We start from the raw sequence: 21,184 nt of genomic DNA, 5'->3' as shown, positions 1-21,184 counted from the left end.
CATGCTTAGATTCACTTGGGTTGTAGCTCAAATCATTTTCTTTTAATTTTCTAAGATTGTTGCTTCTTAAGATCTGCGTGTTCCCACTCTTTGTTATTTACTCATCTCTTCTGATAAGCACTCACTCAGTACTTTTCGTGTACAGAAACTTACGCAAGCTTCTAATGTTCTCTCTGGACAGACTTTGGAATAGATCTGAAGAAGTTGTCATAGTCCCCCAAAATTAAGTTCTACAGTGCTCACTTAGGTGAAAAGAGCGTCTTTCCTTCAGAATGTTATGGGGGAAAGAGCCTTGGAGTTACATAGACGTGGACTTAAAACCAATATCTCTCACCTTGTTTGAACCTGAACAGATTATTAAAATCACTGAATGTCAGTGCTGCATCTTTAACTTGTAGAGTGATGGTGAAATTTTAATATGATAATTTATGTAAACATCTAGCATAGGGGCTGGCATAAAGGAGATGCCTAACAAATTGTATGTGCTTCTTTCTAGAACAACGTTAATATTTACTTCGCATGATTGTTGTGCGGACTAAAGGAATTAATGGATGAAGTTTGTAGAATGAACTCTGGTACATCTTGGTGTTCTTTTTAGATTTTCATTAGCTATTTTTATTATTGCTATTAATGTTCCAGGATCTCAGTAATGTTAATCCAGTACTTGGAGATTGAAAAAATAAAAGTTAGAGTAATGTCAGATCAGTGAATGAATCAACTTAGGTATTTGCAGTTACATAGAAAAGAAAAATCTGCATTGGTGACTGTGTGTTTTGGTTATAGTTTATTCCTTCAGTAATTAAGTACTTGCTTAATATGCATTCATTACTATACATGTTAGGCAGAGTTCTCCAGAGAAACAGAACCAATAGGAGATATATATATAAAGAGATTTTTTTATAAGGAATTGGCTCATGTAATTATGGAGGTGGAAAGTCCCAAGATCTGCAGGGTGAGTTGACGAGTTGAAGGTGTAGGAAAACTGACGCTGTGGTTCCGGTAGAACGCTGAAGGCCTAAGAACCAGGAAAGCCACTGGTGTAGTTCCTCTCCAGAGGCCAGCAAGCTTGAGACCCAGGAAGATTCAGTGGCTTAGTTTGAGTCTAAAGGCAAGAAAAAAGATAATGTTCCAGTTTGAAGGCAGTCAGGCAGCAATAATTCTCTCTTATTTGAGGGAGCATCAACTTTTTGTTCTATTCAGGCCTTCAACTGACTGGATAAGGCCCACCCACATTAGGGGGGCAATCTGTTTTACTCTGTCTATTGATTTAAACATTAATCACATCCACGATCACCCTCACAGCCATTCCAAGAGCAATTTTTGACCAACTGGGTACCTTGTGGTCCAATCAAGTTGACACATAAAATTAACCATCACACTCTAGACTTTCCAATCTAGTTATAGAGGCAAGAAACATTCTTTTAAAAGTTCATATAATCAACGTAGCATTAATTCACCAAGTGAGTAGAACCATCCAAGTCCTATAAATAACTCTGACCAAGAATTTACTGATGTCCCACCATATGTCAGACATTGTGCATTGAATCTAATTCATAGATATAAACATGAAAAAACTGGAATATATACTTTCCATGACATGAAAGAGAGCTTGGACTTTATCTTATAGAAAGTAGGAAGCTAAAGACAAATTTTAAGAAGGAAAGTAATTTGATCAGATGTGTTTTCAAATGATCACTTTAACAATAATGTTTAGGTGATCAGGGTGATATTTAACTTTTTCTGGCTCTTCTCATTTCCTAGACTTCTAAACATGGGAATAGCACAGGGCTCAGTCCTTATGCTTCTTTTCATCTCTATTTATTCTCATTTCCTAAGTGATAGCATCAAACATTTTGGCATTTATACAACTAAGAGTGATATTAAGAAGATTTAATAATTGGTATGGCAAATGAATGAGCAATTGGAATAAACACTAGCGCTGTAACAATGTCTGGAAACCTCCACTGTGCTGGATATTATCTCCTTAGCAGCATGGTCATGGGGGAATTGAGGCAAATTCACAAGGAAAGGAAGAATCTCGCTAAAGGTGATGGAGTGAGATGGTTGTGCAAATTCTCCCGTGGATAAAAATTATAAAACCTAGAAAACTCTATTTAAAAAACTGACAAATACAATACCCATCTGCAAGGGCCTCCAAGGTCATGGACAAAAACAATCAGCGATGAAAGATAAATCTGCTCCTGAAAGCATGAGCCACGCCTAGGCAAATTCTGTGAATTTGCTGCTTTTGTAACTGAGAGCATCTGCACTTGTCTGCAGCTTGATTAACATAAAGCTAGAGTTCATAGGCCTGGGGTGTCAGAGAATGGAGCCCAATGCTGACAGAGCAGCTGGAAATGAGGGGAGAATCCCTAGAAGCAAGAAAATCATAGCCACTAAATACTTATGTCAGAAAAATCTCTACCCATATCTTTGGCTGACCACCAAATTATGCAAACATAGACAAGACCCCCAGGGATCAGGATAAAAAGATTGCAACTGGAAGAAATAAATACAGAACAGAAACACGAGTTGCTGTGTACTGTGAAGGAGACAATGTTTTCCGTATGAATCCAGGCAATTTAATTGCCTAGTGAAACAAAAAACAATAATTCTAAGAACACAACAGAATTCAGTGTTCCTCCAACACATTCTTAACAATATCCACTTTGCAAACACAAATTAGATGTGAAAAAAAAACCCACAAAAGGATACTCTTGGTCAGGAAGTAAACCAACTAAGGCAATCTGAATCCAGCGGGACTCAGATTTTGGCTTTAGCGGACAACAATTTCAAAACAGTTATTTTAAATATAATGAAACAATTAATGGAAAATATGATACCAATGAATTAACAAACAGGGAATTTCAACAGGGAAACATAAAATATCAAAAGTGGAAATTAGCTCACTGAAAAGTAAAATAGCAGAAAATAAAAGTTCACAGGGTGATCCCAACAGCAGATTGGAGATAGCAGAAAAAAAATTAATTAGAAAACTTAAAAATAGATAAGTAGAAAGTACTTCATTCAAAGAATAGAGAGAAAAAAACACAGGTAAAATAAAAAGAAAAGATGAACAGAGGCTCAAAGACATGAAGAACTTGCAGTCTAACCTGTGGACAATATCAAAAGATCCAATCAACATTTAATTTGAGTGCTAGAAGGAAAGGAGTGAAAGTTGGCAGAAAAAATTGAAACTTTAATGAGCAAAACTGCCGAATTTGGTCAAAAACTAATTTAATACTTCCAGATACAAGAACCTCAGAAAATTCCAAACAAGATAAACAGAGGGAAACTACTCTTAAGCGCATGATATTCAGGCTGATGAAAGCCAAGGATAGAAAGATAGTCTTGAAAGCAGCCAGATACAAACATCAGTTTGCCTACAGAGGAACGATGATTATATTAAATGGTTGTTTATCATTAGACACGAAGGAGATCAGAAGAATTTGGAACAACATATTCAAATTGATGGAAGAAAAAGTAAAAAGAAAAACCTATGTCTAAAAATTCTTTCAAGTAAAATGACCCACTAAAAATGAAGAGAAAATAATGACATTTCTAATAAGTCAGAAATGATAAAATTTTTGAGGCTCAAGAAAAATGTCACTGTAGGGCAATTTAGATCTCTAGGATAGAATAAAGATGAAATTGGTATATAAAAGGCTATATAAGTATATATGTTTGTGTATACAGACTGTCCCAGATTTATGATGGTTCTACTTATAATTCTTCAACTTTATGATGGTGCAAAAGCACTATGCATTCAGTAGAAACCATACTTCAAATTTTGAATTTTGATCTTTTCCCAGGCTAGCAACATATAGTATGATACTCTCTTGTGATGCTGGGCAGTGGCAGCCAGCCACAGCTCCCAGTCAGCCATGCAATCATGAGGGCAAACAACTGAGACACTTACAACCATTCTGTACTCATATAACCATTCTGTTTTTCACTTTCAGTACAGCATTGAATAAATTACATGGGATATTTGACATTTTATTATAAAGTAGGCTCTGTGTTAGATAATTTTGCCCAACTGTAGACTAATGTAAGTGTTCTGAGCATGTTTAAGGTAGGCTAGGCTAAGCTATGATGTTCAGTATATTAGATGTATTAAATGCATTTTTGATTTATGATATTTTCAACTAACAATGGGTTTGTCAGGACATAACCCTATCATAAGTCCAGGATGAGCTATGTGTGTGTGTATGTTTTCCTTTTATCTTAATTAATTAAATAGACATACAGCTGTTTAAAGCAATAATTGTAACCCTTAATTGTTTGGCTTGTTGTCTTGTATGTAATATAGATGTAATAGCACTAAGGAAGGGTATGGGGAGGATAAATGGAAATAAAGTGCTGCGTTTTTCTATATATACCTGGAGTTTTAGGATTTAAAGTTATATATTGTAATCTCTAGAGCAACTGCTAATTACTAAAAGAGCAATTAAATTGAATCCTAAAAATATTTGATTAATTAAAAAGAATGCAGGAAAAGATGAACAGTATATATATATATATATATATTTGTGTATACATATATAGCAAAATGGTAACCATAAATAAAATTTTATAAAAATTATGTTAAGTATAAATGGACTAAACACTCATTAAAGGCAGAGATCATCAAAATGATTTTTTTTAAAAAATCAATTATATTCTGTGATACATTTAAATGCAAGAAATAGAGTTTTAAAGTAAAAAAATAAAAGCATCTATCATGGGAAAAGTAATTTTAGAAATGTTAAAATGACTATTATAAGACAAAATACACATCAGCACAAGGAGTATTACCACAAACAAAGATACTTTAAATGATAAAAGAGCAAATGTGTCAGGAAGACATAGCAATTAAAAACATGTATTCAGCTCATAACAGAACTTCAAAATACGTGAGGCAAAAATATGACAGAATTAAAGCGAGAAATGGACACATCCACAATCATGGTTGGAGAACTTAACATATTTCTCTCAGTAATTGTCCATACAGCTAGGTAAAAAGTCATCTAGAGTATAGAAGTGTCAAAAAACTGCTACAACTATAGCTGAAAAAGATTGTTTTCTTTTAGTGGGATGATTCAAACCTTCATTCCTGTACAATCTGAGTCTTTGGCAGTCTCTGTATTTATTGAATTTCAAAAGTTTTTAACTAATCAGGATTATAGGGCAAAGGAGCACAAAAAGGCTCTCTAAAGTGTCTCGTATGTCAATTCATAGTCTTCCTTGCCCTCATTTTGAATTATAAAACCAAAATTCCCCCTTGGAATTAGGATTATTTGAGCAGTATAGTTTCCCCTCTCAGACTGCCAGTTCTGTGGCACAACTAGCACAAAAGTCAGTCTCAGCTTCCAATTTAAGAGGATTGGGGACTAAGATTATATTGCCTGATAGAAGCATTTACCATCTGAACCCTAGGATGTTCACAGCCACTGAGCCAAAGGTCAAAATGTTGATGTGATAATTGAGCCTTGATCAGGCCACTCAACAGGGTCATGGGGCATACAGGGAGAGGAGGAACATGAAAATTCAATGGAAATGAGCCTATACCACTCTTCCTTCTCTAAAATATGCCCTGGACAGAGACATTGGTATAGTGGCTACCAAAGTGTTTCCGAAGTGGTAGATAAGACATTTTGAAAATCCAGGAACTTCCTGTTCCCAAGAGGAAAATGGTCCTTCCCTCTCCAGGAAGGAAGAGGGCTACTGCCTAATTTAACTCCTAATTGATCTGCCATCAGTAAGTTTGCTGGACTCCCCAGAGAATGGTACATGTTGTAATCGTAACATTGACCTCTCGTTTTGGCAGATTGGCTCTCAGCTGTTGTGGTATCCAGATGAACTTTGGTGTGGGGCATCTCATGGTTTTAAGCCCATACATAGACGCTTTTCCTTCCACTACGGGCACATTTTATGAAAACTCATTGATTTAGCACTTGGGATGTCTAGGAAAAGAGGTTGACTGGCATCCACATAGTGAGTCACCTACTCCACCTAATTATTGTGACCCTCTTCTGCAGTGTATAAAAACTGGTGGACATTTACATGCGACCTGAATAGATCCACAGTCTCTGTGCATCCCGAGAGACCTGTTCACCTACCTCTTCTCAGATCTCCTTGCCACTAATCCTTCAATATTGTTGTAAGTTGCTAACCATGTAATAAATTCAAAGTCATTGCCTATGAAGTAGCGTAGGTCCATACCTCAAAACAGATATTGTTCCCAAAGTTCTGCCCACTGGGAAAATTTTCCTTCACGACTGTATTATAGGGCTGCATCCACTTATAGCTAGTGCCAGCATATCATGAAGATCCATTCATATAGTAAGTCTGATATCTTCCTCCTCCATTAATGTATGATTTGAGAACTCATGATGAAGCCACAATTGTGCGATAACGGAGAGCAGTGAAGCAATACGAACAGGTACCATGACAACCTGAGCCACCTGCTCACAATGTTTATATCAGACTTCGAGAGATCTCCCTAGGTTTGGTTTCCCATAGAATTTCCATTTTTTTTCAAGTTTTAGTGGTTGGTAACACAGCCAGTTAAGGTCACTTAGCTGCTAGCTGTCCTACGGTAAGATGTTAATTTCTACCCAGGCCCAGTAGCAAATCAAACATCGCTTTTTTAAAGTGGGGAATATTTGTTGGCAGTAAAAAACATGGCCCTTCTCCAAAAGTGTAGGCATCCACTTTGTTGATTCTCCTGTGAGGATTTCCTGGAGGCTCCATACAGTATCTCTATCTGCCACAGACACTTCCCTTACCATGAATTCTTCTGAGTTCCAACACTCAAGTGGCGGGGAAACTTGTGTCAAAGTATGTAGCTTCTTTAGGCCATTATTTTTCGTTTTGAACTCCACCAAAAACGGACGGCCTTGCGGTTATACAATATGTGGGTCAGACTGACACAAATGTGCTTTCTTCTTCGGGGTGCACAGTGCAGATGCAACAGTTGTTTCCCCGTTTAAAGGTGATATACTGACATGCACTAGACTGCTAGATTCCTAGAAACTTCACCATTGCAAAATCTCTGAAGTTTTTCAGCTATTATTGTCACCCTCTGACATGGGAGAAACTTAATAAGTTATCTAGGGTGCTTGCCACTTCCTGCCTGCCTAGTCCAATTAGCTTCATAGCATTAATAAAATGGACCACGTCTCTGTGTTATCAAGATTACCAAGTTCCCCTTTAAACACTGTTGGTGGGAATGTAAATTGGTGCAGCCATTATGGAAAACAGTATGGAAGTTCCTCAAAAAATTTGAAATAGAGCTACTATATGATCCAGCAATCTAACTTCCGGGTATATATCCGAAGGAAATAAAATCACTATCTCAAAGAGATATCTCCACTACCATGTTCATGGCAGCATTATTCACAATAGCCAAGATATGGAAACAACCTAAGTGTCTGTTGATGGATGAATGGATAAAGAAAATGTGGTATACATATATAATGGAATATCATTCAGCCTTTAATAAAAAGGAAGTCTTGCCATTTGTGAGAAGATGGAATAAACTAGAGGACATTATGCTAAGAGAAATAAGCCAGACACAGAAAGACAAATATTGCACGATCTTGCTTATACGGAATCTTAAAATGTTGAACGCATAGAAACAGAGAAGAGGAGAGTGGTTTCCAGGGGCTAGGGGCCAAGGAAATAGGCAGATATCAGTCAAAGGGCACAAACTTCCAGTTATAATATGCATAAGTTCTGGAGAACTAATGTACAGCATGGTGACTATAGTTCATAATAATGTATTGAAGACTTGAAATTTGCTAAGAGAGTAGATCTTAAGTATTCTTACCATACACATATAAAAATGGTAAATAAAAAAGAGATAGATACGTCAATTAGCTTGATTGTGGTAATCATTTCCTAATGTACATGTATGACAAAATATCAATTTGTAGTCCTTAAATATATACAATTTTTACTTATCAATAATACCTCACTAAAGCTGCAGGAAAAAAGATAACCTAATTTCCTTTAGATTATATAATGAGATAGTAGGACAGTTGTCATAACCCAGAGGCAAGAGAAAAGAGTATACTGACATCCTTGTCAGTTGAAGACCATTTATGATTCTGTTTGATACCAGAGACGTAGAAAAACAGTATTTTCTAGGCCAATAATTATATATCAGGTGTCACAATCTCTGTTGTTTGTTTCAGTAAAAATACCTCATTTGGATTTATAATTGTGAATTACAGCATGATCTGGTTACAGCTTCAATAATCGAAGTCATTTTCTGCAAACCATCTACATTTTTTCCTGACAAAATGTGCAAGTTAAATAGGGATGAGATGGTAATCAAGACTTCTGTATCTGTCAAGACTTTGATAAAAGTACTAATTTGCCATTCTCCTAAGGATCCCAGATAGCATTCATTTTACTGTCTTGGGAGGCACATTTCTAGCCACTTCCACATGCTCTTTCTTACTATAAAAGTCTACAGTTCAGCAAACCATTGTGGGGATTCTTCTAACTACTTAGTCTATCTATTCCTACCACAGTCTGGATCTGGCAAAGAAAAAGAAATAAAACAAGGGATGGACCCTCAGTCCCACTAGAGAGACTGTGAGATAGATTTGTTTAAGACTCCACTTATCACTTGATCTCTATCAGCCTCTGCAACCAGTGGACCAGAGCGGTACTCTAGGTCTAGTGATTGCTATAAGTTCAGAGCCACTACGTAATATCATCAAGAAAGTCTGGACATTCACCTTTTGAGATCACTGTGACTCTGGAAATGGCCGCTGATCATTTTGGGAAGGCTTAGGGAAAGACACATGGTCTACATCTGTGGTCGAATTATGAGGTCTTCCTTAAAAGGGCAAGGTCTTACACTCAAGCAATCTGGATCTGTTAACTGGCTTATGTCCTTTTGTAAGAACTATGATCTCCATAACAGGGGCTCAAGTTTGGTTTGTTTATATCAGACTTAGAAAATGTCAGCTTATATACCCTATGCATATTAGGAGGCTACTCATTGACTTAATTCTTCAGGAGTCTACAATCAATTAGCTATCACAACAGATCCTTGTGGGAGCAAACACTAATTACCACTCTGTCCCAGTGGCTTATTCTGATAATTGTGCCCACCTTATCTCTAATGATAAATATTCCCTTTGAACCTTCAGTAGAAACGCACAGCCAAGATGTAGCAAAGAGAAAAGAGCCAGCAACCCTATTAGAAGGTGAGCTCCATGATGGCAGGGACATTGGACATTATCTTCCCTGCTGTATCCCCAACACTTAGAATAGTAACAGTCACACAGTACACTCTAGATAAATATTTGTTGAATAAATGGCTAAATGAATGGATGGATGGATGAACATATTTGAGATTGCAGACATGGAGCTACATATCATGAAAGACACAAAGAGACAAGGCAAAAAGACATGGGAAAATGGTACAATGGTAGTTGGATTTCCAGTAGTTGGTGTCTTTCTGTGTCAGCACCACTTTTAAAGGACAGGTATGAGCCTGGCTTCTCTAGGTGAACAATGACTTTTCAAAAAGACTATTTATTACCACTTGGAACACACATGATAATATTTCTGAATCAAAAGGAATTCTTAGCTTCACACTAAAATATCTCTGTCTACATTGGTCTATAGAAATCTGTGATTCTATTCATATTATGATGACATTAGGCTTAATACACTTTTTCCAGGTTAAAATGATAGACCACTTGAGGATGATTACCCACCTCAATGTTAAGAAGATTTTTATCCCCTTTCTCAAGAAAACGTCTTTGTTGGGGGGGACAAAAGGAGAATACTTTGGTACTGGGTATCAATTGGGAAACAAAGAAGCAACATATTTCTAATGTTGGGGGATCAATAAGAAAGGAGAGACTCAAGACACAATGATAGAATTTATAGCCTGTGGCAGATTAAAAAAAAAACTGGCCACAAATTCTTCGAAACTCCTGCTGTCAAAAAGTGGAGTCAATTTCCCAATCTCTTGACCCTAGGCCTAGCCATTGGCTTACTTTGTACATGGGGTATGAACAAATGTGATATAAGCAATGGCTTATGCACTTAGAGCATGCCTGTTCTTGCTGCTTCCACCTCCATAAGAAAGAACTTGGACTAGCCTGCTGAACGATGAGGTATACGTGGCCCGGCCCCATGTAACATCAAGCCAGCCATCAGACAGGTAAGTGAGGCACCCCTAGACCAACCACTGCCAGCCACCAGATATGTTCAAGAGACATTCTTAAATCATCCTACTCCAAGTAACTTGACCCAGGACAGAAGAAATACCTAGTCAATCCACAAAACCAGGAAAAACAATCACCGTTTGCTGTTTTAAATCCTAGGTCTTGGAAAGATTTGTTACATACCTAGAAAATAACTGATAAATAGAAGTCACAATTTTTTTCCTATTAGCAGAGTTTTTTCTCCTTAATAAAAACAATTAATGGCTAAATGTTAAGAGTGACAAGAATACAGGGAGGATGGAGAGATTTGCTGGAGAAGCCGTAACTCTGACCCTTGCCCTTTTTTCACTCTGATTTGCCTCCTCTTCATTTCTCACTCTTCCACAGGATTCCAATTGGCTATTGGATTTGCTGTGGGCAAAGCCAATCATACTTACTATGGGTGAAGAAGTCTCCTTGTCCTCTTAGGAGGCACTTTGGGGTCATTTGTCAACTTCCACGAAAAGACCTTCATTCTTGTTTAAATTGCAAATTCCTTAGGCTGAGGTCACATTTTAAGCTGTTTTCTGTCACTTTTGCTTTTCATGAGAAGAAATTTCAGCTCTATTCTCAAGAAGAGGTTTTGATAGAGAAACAGCATGAAACTAATGGATGCCTGAAGGTAGAGAGGGGCAGTGTAACTGATTAGAAATAGAAAATCATGTTAGGGAAGGGAAAGAAGTCTGCAATAAAAATAGAACTACTCTAAGTTTTGCCAACAGTGGAGTTTGATTTTAGGGCATATCAAATAAATACTGTCAAAAATTTCTATAATTGAGTCATTTGTAAAACTTCTGTAATACCTAATATCTAACTTTTCCTCTCTCCTTTCCTGTTGAAGACAAGATAATCCTCAGATAATTTCTAAGAATACGAATATAATGTACCAGATACTAAATGCAAAACAAGCACTATATATTAGATTTTAGGTGTGTATACACACGCATTAGATTATATGTATACTATATAAATATAATATACATTAATCATGTCATGGGCTTATGGTTTAGCTTCTATATTAGAACATATCCTCCCTCATACTTCCATAATTATTCAAGTATGCTTTAAGTAGTAAAAAAAAAACTGTGGGTGTTATGTGATATACCTTTTATGGTTAGCATAAGAGTAAAGGGCAATTATCTTCTTTGAATGATGTTATTTGATTATAAAGGTGAGTTCCATGTGAGAATGACAGAGCCCTTTTAAGGTGATATGAAAGACAGTTACCAAAACAAGGTATCATTTACAAATGTGATTTGAGCTTGCCCTTTGTCCTACCACAACTCAAGAAAATGAGGTACTTTTTGAAATTAAAAGCCAATAACTACAGCAGGTGAAATAGAGCGATTTAGTATTTTGCAGGCATATTGCACCTTGTATCCCCAAGAGCTTTACACCATAATCATTTGCATTCCATAGCACTTTTCTTGTGAGATTTTTCAAAGCCTATTACATTAATATGAATTCAACTATGATGCATTCCCTTGAAGTAAGGATTTATTCTTCATATCCCCATTTTACAAACAAGCACATTAGATGCTTTGCTGAAGGGTACACAGCAACTCATAAGTCACTTAGGAAATTGATCCTAGAAATCCTAATTTCCTATCCCTTGTTCCAGTACCTTGACAAAACCACTTTCCAAATAGAGAAACATAATACTCTTCAGCTAAATAGGAAATTAAAGACATGCTGTCTCATTTAATCTTGTAAATATGCTTTAAAAGCTACCAGTAGTCCTAAGAGGTTTACCATTTGGTTCCCATGGTGGCAAAAAGGAAATGGAGCTGAGAGGGGAAGAGAGACTGAATTGTATTCAGCAGCCTTCTGCATGAACTAGAGCATCTGAATTAGAATCTCCAGATCGTCTTTGCAATAGAGAAGTTAATTTCACTTGCAGCCCTCCTGGAGAGTACTAAACTTAGCAAACAGAGAATAAGAAACGAGGACTCTCAAACTATCTATAGTAAACAAATTTAGTATTCAGTGCTTACAACCTGTGATAATCAACCTCCAAGATGGCTCCACATGCTTACTGGCATCGATGCTCTTGTGATTGTCCATCCCACACTGAATCAACGCTAAGTCATAAAAAGCACTGATGCTTCCACCTTGGTCCCTAGGATGGCTCATTCAGGGATGCCAGCCACCAAGATATGAGAATGCTCAAACAGCCCTGTGAAGCAGCCCACATGAAAAGGAACTGAGAATTTAGACCAACAACCAGCACCAACCTTCCAGCTGTGCAAGTCAGCCATCTTGCAAGTGGATGCCCCAGCCCCAATCAAGCCTTCAGATGACTGCAGCCCCAGTCAACTGCATCCTCATGAGAGACCCCATTCTGGAAATTTCCAACCAAACTGCTTCCAAAACCCTGACCCACAGAAACTGTGAGAGAGAATAAATGATTATTGTTGACTTGGTCACTAAGTTTTTTGGGGGGAATTGTTGCATAACACTAGATCATAAATATATAATCAAACAATTGATAGGTCTGATGAAAGTAAATAAGTGGTTAAATTAGTTGTTTCAATTCAATTCAACAACTATTTAATGAACATCTACTTTCCATCAGGTAGCATGGAAGAGACACTGGTAGGTAATGACCACATTCTAGGACAAAAGTAGATTACCGCTTAGAAAAAGAAACTAAGGCAAATACTCTAGCAACAACTATGCAAGCTTCAAAAGGGAAAAGATATTCACTATGAAATTGCATGAAATCCCTTGCTCAAAGTCTTGCAATGGCCTTCTACAGCATTTTTGAGCTAAAAATAACCCTCTGCCATGTCTGGTCCCTAACTCAGCCTTACCTCTGCTTCTCCAAACTTTCTGGATTCAGTCTCTTGAATGTGCTGAGCAGTTTATTTCCTAGAGCTTCAGCAGATGCTCTTCCTTAGACCTTGTGTAGCTCCATTCTCCCATCCTCAACACTGATCACGTCCTTTCATGATTAACTTCTTCAGGTCTCAGCTTAAACGTAAACTCCTTTAAGAGGTTTTTTGGGGTATTTTTTGTAAAACTCCCTATCAGCACATATACCACATACAGACACATTGAAACACACGTTTGTTATTATCACAGGACCCCTACTTATTTCCTTAAAATCACTAATCCAATTTGTAAGACAGAGTCGATGCCTGTTTTCTTTATCCACTGATTTTATGCACCCCTTGGTTAGCATTGTGTTTTTATATAGTAGGTACTTAATAAATATTTTTTGAATGAATAATTAACAAATCAATAGTGTAAACAAATCATTATGAATATTGAAAGGCTTGTTAGATCATTATAGGAAAGGCTTCCTGGAAGCAGTGGAATTTAAGTGAGCTTTATCAATTGCTTTAGGTTTCAGAAGGCTAGCATTTGTGGTAGAAATTATTCCAAGGGAAGCGCTGTATATGGGGAAGGAAGAGCATGAACAGTGTTATTTTTCAGCCTGCTGTGTTTGGTTTTTGTAGCCAGTCTTCACTTCTCTCAGAGAAAACGGTAGAAAGCATATTACTGTATAAAACAGTATTGTCTGGTAGAACTGGTAGGGAAGAAAGGCAATGTCGCCATAGCTAAACAGTGGCATTATGAGGCGAAATCACTGCTATGGATTCAAAATTCAAAACTGAAATGAGGAAGTGATGCTTGATCAGCGGTGGTTCTGAGGTGAGTGGGGAAGGCTTATAAGAAAGATCTGTCCTGTTTTGTTTACATTCTACTGCCTCATTCTGATACATTGTCAATATTTGGGGTAATTACGTAAAGTGCAAAATTGATTGAAGTGCTGTTGAGAACAACTGGATACAGGCCACTTTAAACAAAACCCCTAAAAGTGGGATATAAATATGAAATAATGTCCAATTAAAGAATAGCCTACAATATAAAAATATATTGTAAATATATTAAAATATACTAAAATATTAACTATATTAAAATATATATAAAGAATTGAACTCTCAACTGCTTTATGAAGACAGATCTTAGATGCTATAAGTTTAAGTTAGGAGAGTCTTTTTCACACTGATTTCCCTCTAAAAACAGTTCTTTTTTGTAAAATATCACAAAAAAGTTCTAGCTCCTCTCCATGCATGCAAAATGACAAGCTCAATAAAAAAATTATATATATATATATGTGTATATGTATATACACACACACGCACACACACAGAAACTAACCAACCAACAGATACTAGAGAATGACACATATAATTTGTAGCTTGGTGGAGAATCTGATCAATGGAGTTTTCCATATGTGGACATACATGTGGCTAAATCCACCAGTTGAAATGGGAGGATAATTATGGGGATCATAGCTCTGATTTAAGAAACTATAAACCAATCATTATCCAAGCAGGGACTACTGCTTTCTTCTACTCAACAAACAGATACTTTATGCCCAGCACTGTGCCAACTAGTGAGGTTACAAAGATGAATTGAACAAGGGCTCTAACTTCAGGGGTCTCCCTGGATGGCAGATAAAAAATCAAGATCCAGTAACAACTGAGTTCACTCTGGCTTTTCTTCTCTCACATAAAATGAGGAAGTATTATGAAGAGCCTCATAGGCAGATCCATAACTGCCTCAGTCTGAAGAATGTGGCAGAAGTCACACTGAGTGACTTCTGAGACAAGGCCGTAAAAGGCAACAGAGCTACCATTTGGCTCTCTCTCAAGATGCACCTAGGTTGTATACTTCATTCTACTTTTTTAGCAAACTGTCATAGAACTGATTTCTAATAATGGTATCTTCTTCTTACCTATTCATAAGCAGAGTCAAGTTTTTAACATGCAAATGTCCTACTACAATATTATGTTGATTTCCTTAATAAATTTCAGTTGACAACTCAAGGAGGGCCAAGATCTTTATTTTCCATTTCTTCTCCCTTGATTTTTCAGGGATGTGTTTAATGTCCCTGTGGTTTTTCTAGTCTGCTTGAATTTTGGTTTCTATTGTTTTAATCACTCTTTGAGGAAATTTTCCTGTCTTTTCACTATCCTCAGATCAGACTTTCTATGGATGTCCTCATCTCTTAGCCTTTATTCATTCTTCCTCTACCCTGGGAGTGCCTTATCCATTTCTCAGCCTGTAATCCAGTCTAGAGATCAAAGTCCTTCTCCCATGTGAAATTTCTCAAAATGGTCCACAGTGATCTCTTTCCCTTAAACTTACAGAATCTACTCTCTCTGTGAAATTATATTGTACAAAATCATCCCAGTGTCTTGCACTAGCTTTTTAAAAATCTTATGTTGTCACAACACATTAATTAATGTTCATTTTAACTTGATATTATTTCTCCTTAATGAGCTGCCATCTCTCAGAGCTTATTCACCAGAAAACTCACCAATTTGCTTTGTAAATAATAGAGAATCAATTATTATTTGATATGGCACAGTGTGTTTTCCAAAGACTACAACAGCAGTATATATCTCAGCCCACGTGTACTTTTATAACATGATGTCCATGCTCCTCCTAACCAGAGGTGGTGTCTGTTTCCTCTCCTTGGGCCTGAGTGGACCTTTATAAATTTCTCAACCATCAGATTGTGATACAAGTGACACTGACTGATCCTAGACTAAGACATAAAAGCAATATAGTTCCCACCTGGTTTTTTCTCTCACTTTCAGGCCATGTGTCTTTAGAACCCAGAGCTACTCGGAAGCCATCATGCTGAGAAACCTCAAGGACAGAACACATAGAACAGAGAATGATGCTCGAGGAGCTGCAGCTGTTATAGACCCCAGCTGTTTGAGTCTTCCCAGCCCAGACACAAGACAGAAGAACCCAGAAGCTTTAGAGATGACTCCAGCCCCAGCCACTGTTTGGCTAAAACTGTGAAGAGAACCCAAGCAAGTACTGGCCAGCTGAGCCTAGCCAGTCCCCAAGAATTGTAGGATAATAATAAGAGGAGATTGATGTTGTTCTAAATCAAAGTTTGGGGTGATTTGTTACACAGATAGACAACTAAAATGGTGGTAAATTATTATTTTAACTTTTCTATCTGTAAGGCTTAACACAAATGCAATTAACATAGCATTTTCAACACTTTTCAAAGTATATGTTTATTTTATTATTCATTAATTTTCTTCTTAAAATTCCTTAGTTTTAGGGGCCAGCCCCGTGGCCAGGTGTTTAAGCTCGCACACTCTGCTTTGGCGGCCCAGGGTTTCACGGGTTCAGATCCTGGACCCAAACCTAGCATCCTTCATCAAACCATGCTGAGGTGGCATCCCACATAGCAGAAGTAGAAGGACATACAACTAAAATATACAACTATGTACTGGGGGGCTTTGGGGAGAAGGAAAAAAAAGATTGATAACAGATGTTAACTCAGGGCAAATCTTAAAAAAAAAAAGCTTTAAAAAAATTCTTTAGTTTTCTCCCAAATTGTTTATGTATCCCTCCACTAGAATATAGGCTCAGTAAGGGCAGGATTTCACCTGTTTTATTCATGGTTGTATTCCCAGTAGATAGAATAACAAATTGTGTCTCTGGCTTACAAGTCAACATGAGGACCTGTATATAATTCTAGTTGCTGCTGGATGTAGACAGAGAATTTAAGTACAGGTGTTCTGTATGATTAGCACATACAAAGATTCCTCTGGTTTTTATTTGTGGTGGAAGAATAAATGTGGATGATATCTTCATTTTGTATAAATGCCCACTTTCTTAAATTCATGTATTAGACACAATACACTAATTTATCTTTGTCTTTTCACCCTTGGGTCATATTGCAAGTTCCATTAATTTTTCTTCCCATTATAAATCTGAAGTGTTACTCAGTAGTTCTCATTACCAATACACCCTTTTCATTAAGTATTGGTTTCGAGCACTACCTGGTCTCAAGCTCTGGGAAGTCTCCTTTCTCTTAATTCAATCTTTTCTCATCAATTCTAAGTTTTACAGGCCCTTTAAAAAATTCTTTCCTTGACCTCACTAGGGCTTTCAACAGCTATTGAATTAATATCCTCGAAATGTAATGTGCTGTTTGCTCCTTTTCGATCATTAATGAAGATATAAAACAAGACCAGCTACCTAGACCTTTGTCATATTTCTTGATTTGCCATCCTCAGCCAGCCATCATACCAGTTAATAGAGCTCATATCAAATCCAATTTGGAAAGATGCCCTTTAAAAATAACTAATTTCAGCCTTGTTATTCCCAGTGCATGATTTCTGTGTGCGCGACTGTTAACCCAAAAACTCAGAATGTTTTCCTGAGAAGTAAGAGAGAAACTCAGAAAAATATAAAATAGAATAAAACATTGCTGCGCCTGCCTCCTAATGGTGTTATTTTCTATGAAATAAAGAAAGTTGACCTGACTGAAATCAGGTAATTCTCTCCTTGACACATGGTTTCTTAAAAGAAAAAAAAAGTGATCAAGAAATAGACTAGCCAGGCTTTGTTGATGTGGATAAAATCAGTTTAGTGGGAAGATTGAGGTAGCATGGATTCAACTCTTGGTATGCTTTCCTGGTATCTGTTCCATAGGAAAGATGTTTTATGCAAACCCTTCACAGATGGGGATCTGGTTTATAACTCTTCTGTAAATCTACAGTGATAAACAGGCAGCACAAATGAGAGCTTCTTCTTTTCATTCTGGTTGAATTTCTTGCTGCAATAATATTGCCACACATTTGGAACATGAAAACACTTTTTTTTTTTTTTTTTTAAAGATTTTATTTTTTCCTTTTTCTCCCCAAAGCCCCCCCGGTACATAGTTGTGTATTCTTCGTTGTGGGTTCCTCTAGTTGTGGCATGTGGGACGCTGCCCCAGCGTGGTCTGACGAGCAGTGCCATGTCCGCGCCCAGGACTCGAACCGACGAAACACTGGGCCGCCTGCAGCGGAGCGCGCGAACCTAACCACTCGGCCACGGGGCCAGCCCCAACATGAAAACACTTTTAACGTGGTGACTCTAACCCTCAAAAGCTTTGGGTTATATAAAGAACATCATCAGATTCTGAAAGCAAAATGGCATTTAACAAGGGGTTAGGGACATTGTCTCCTTCATATAAGTATATTCAAAGCATTACTTTGCCAGCTTTCAGTACAATCATGATTGATTACCACCTGAGGCTCCAAATGATTCTCCGATGTCCTTCGGAAATTTTTCATTCGCCCTAATAGGTAGGACATCCCATGCCCACAGTCCCACACACCGAAGAGTTAACAATGTTATATTTATTTTTTGTTTTATTGTAGAATTTCACGTCTTTAAAATATAAGACGTATCTATATATTTATCAATTTTTGGTAAGAACAGAACATTTTGTCAAATCAAGTAAGGGCAATAAGTTAGAGAGTCAAATACTTCACTGACACTTAATAAAGCGTTTGGGGTCTCATTTCCTATTCCTCCCGTTACCATAATCTAGGTCAACTGTGATTCAAGTGAGTCTCAAATCAGGAATAAGAAAATGACCCAGAGATAATAAATAAAGACATGAGAGTCAATGTGTCACATCAAGATTGTCCTCTCAGTTGTCTCAGATCTTTTCTCCTTCCTCCCAGCCTGGCCCTCCCACAGCAAACCTATTACAGGGTATGGTTCTGTAAGCCCTTCTTGTGGAGGAAACACATTCTCATCATTCCTAAGAGGTTGACGAGAGGAAGATATTACTATTGTCCAAAACCACTCACTCCCACATGGTCCCATTTCCAGAAGAACTCTTGCACAGCAATCGCCCAGATTCCCTTGTATATAGTCCCTTGGCTAATCCTTCTTGTTTCCATGGTATCCATAGGGCTATACTTTGTGGTATCCATAGGAATATCTATTCCTAATACACAGTTCTCACCCAGGTAGGCTCAACTTATGATATATTATGAATATTTTGGAAATCTTAATATTTGCAAGTAGCAAAATTAAATTTCATTATATTGTTATGTTTTTAATGGAAAAGCACTTAAGCTAGTGTTTATTGTAACTCTTGATTTGACATTTTTTCATTTTTATTATATTTTGCGGATCTGAAAGTAAGAGAGACATGAATTTCTGAGAAGCCCAGCCTGGGCATTTCTATGATTGTATTCAAAACATTATGTGGTACCGTATGCTCAAACATAAGTGACCTACCACTGGCCAATGACTTTTGGAAGGCAGCAATTATGCCAGGTTCATTTTTGTATCCATAAAAATTGGAGTCCCTGGAGCAGAGAAGAACCTCAATATGGGTTTGAAATGTAATGAATGATTGACCTGATGGATGAATGAGAGAAAGAAGGGACAATGCCTAAAACATCACCTGTTCTATATTAGCAGCAGGAGATATAAAGATGAACAAGACAAAAGTCTCTCCCTCAAGGACTCCTCCTTTTCTATGCAGAACAGAGACAGAGAAGCAAACACATAAAACTCAATGCAAGGACTGTTTAATGGAGTCAGATGTAGGGACCAATCACAGCCAGTGTAGAGTTCTCTGAAAAGTACAAAGTCTTCCATGGTTAGGCACTCATCTGAAAGAACAGATGAATGAAATACAGTTCAATGTCAAGCAGACATGGCTTTAAATCTCAGCTCTCCACTTTTTATATTGTTGCTGATAGGTGCCATTAAGTTGGCTCCAACACTTGGTGACCCTATGAGTGAGTGATGTTCAAAATGTCCTGTCCTCAACAGCCCTACTCAGCATCTGTAGACTCATGCCTGTGGCTTCCTTTATGGAGTCAATCCATCTCACATTTGCTCTTCCTCTTTTCCTGCTGCCTGATAATTTTCCCAGCATTTTTGTCTTTTCTGAAGGATTCTGGATTCCAAATAGCAAAGAATCCATTTTTTATATACATGGCAAAAATCTTTATAAATAATAGTTAACAGTAGTTTATATAATAATAATAAAAATGAAGATAAATTTTAAGAGGATATGCACATGACTAAGAGCCAGATGAAAGCATAGGGTAAAGAGTCTTCTAGTTCAGAAGAATCAGTCATCCAGGAGGACTAAAGACTTTTAAGAGGTTCTAAGATTCTAACAGCTTTAAAAGATCGATTAAACTTAAAAACTTGAAAAAGAAGATTTCAGAACATTAGCAATGGGGGAAAAAACCCAATATGAACAAAAGTACAAAAACAGCAGCCATGAAATCTTCCCCAGCATAATCAGTTTGTCCACGCAGGGACAATTATTCCAATCTGGCTCACCATCTCAGCTGGCCTGAAAATATATGTCTACTGTCAGCAAAACTAAAAATGGACCTAAAATGCTTTAGACATACAATGCTGAGAAAGATTTAAGTCCTGAGAAATATTTTTGCTAACTATGATCTGGACCCCTCAAGTCTCTAAGTGAGAGTAGGAAATGTTTAAGAACTGACCTCACTGTATGTCCATTTACTGCAACTTCTAAACTGAGGAAGACAGAACCTCTTCGGGCCACATACGTAAATATCCAAACATTTAGGAAGGATGTTGTTTGGGTACAATTTTCTGAATCAATCGTTTCTAAGCTTACCATCTCAAGTCAAAAGCAGTTTTCCCCTGTTGCTACTATGCATCAGACTGACTGGCTATAAATCAGAGATTCCCATGGTCCTCTCCTCAGGTTCAATTAATATGGTAGATTGGCTTACAGTACTCAAAGAAACATTTCACTTGCTAGATCACCTGTTTTTTTAAAAAAGGATATAACTCAGGAACAGCCAGATGGAAGAGATGCCTAGGGTAAGGTATGGGGAAGGTCAAGGAGCTTCCACGGCCTCTCCAGGCACCACTCTCCTCACCTCTCCATGTGTTCACCGACCTGGAAGCTTTCTGAACCCCATCCTTTTGGGTTTTGATGGAAGCTTCTTTACATGGGCATGATTGATTAAATCATTGGCCATTGTGAATAATTCAACCGCCAGCACCTCTCCCCTCCCAGGAGATCTGGGGTATGGGGCTGAAGGTTCCAACCCCCTAACTACATGGTTGGTTCTCCTGGCAACCAGCCCCCATCTTAGGTGGAATCTAAAAGATACCTTATTAACCTAACAAAAGGC

Source organism: Equus caballus, chromosome 24, assembly GCF_041296265.1.
Source record: "Equus caballus isolate H_3958 breed thoroughbred chromosome 24, TB-T2T, whole genome shotgun sequence".
Lineage (NCBI taxonomy): Eukaryota > Metazoa > Chordata > Mammalia > Perissodactyla > Equidae > Equus > Equus caballus.
The sequence above is the reverse complement of the archived record's forward strand: the minus strand, read 5'-3'. Positions refer to the sequence as shown.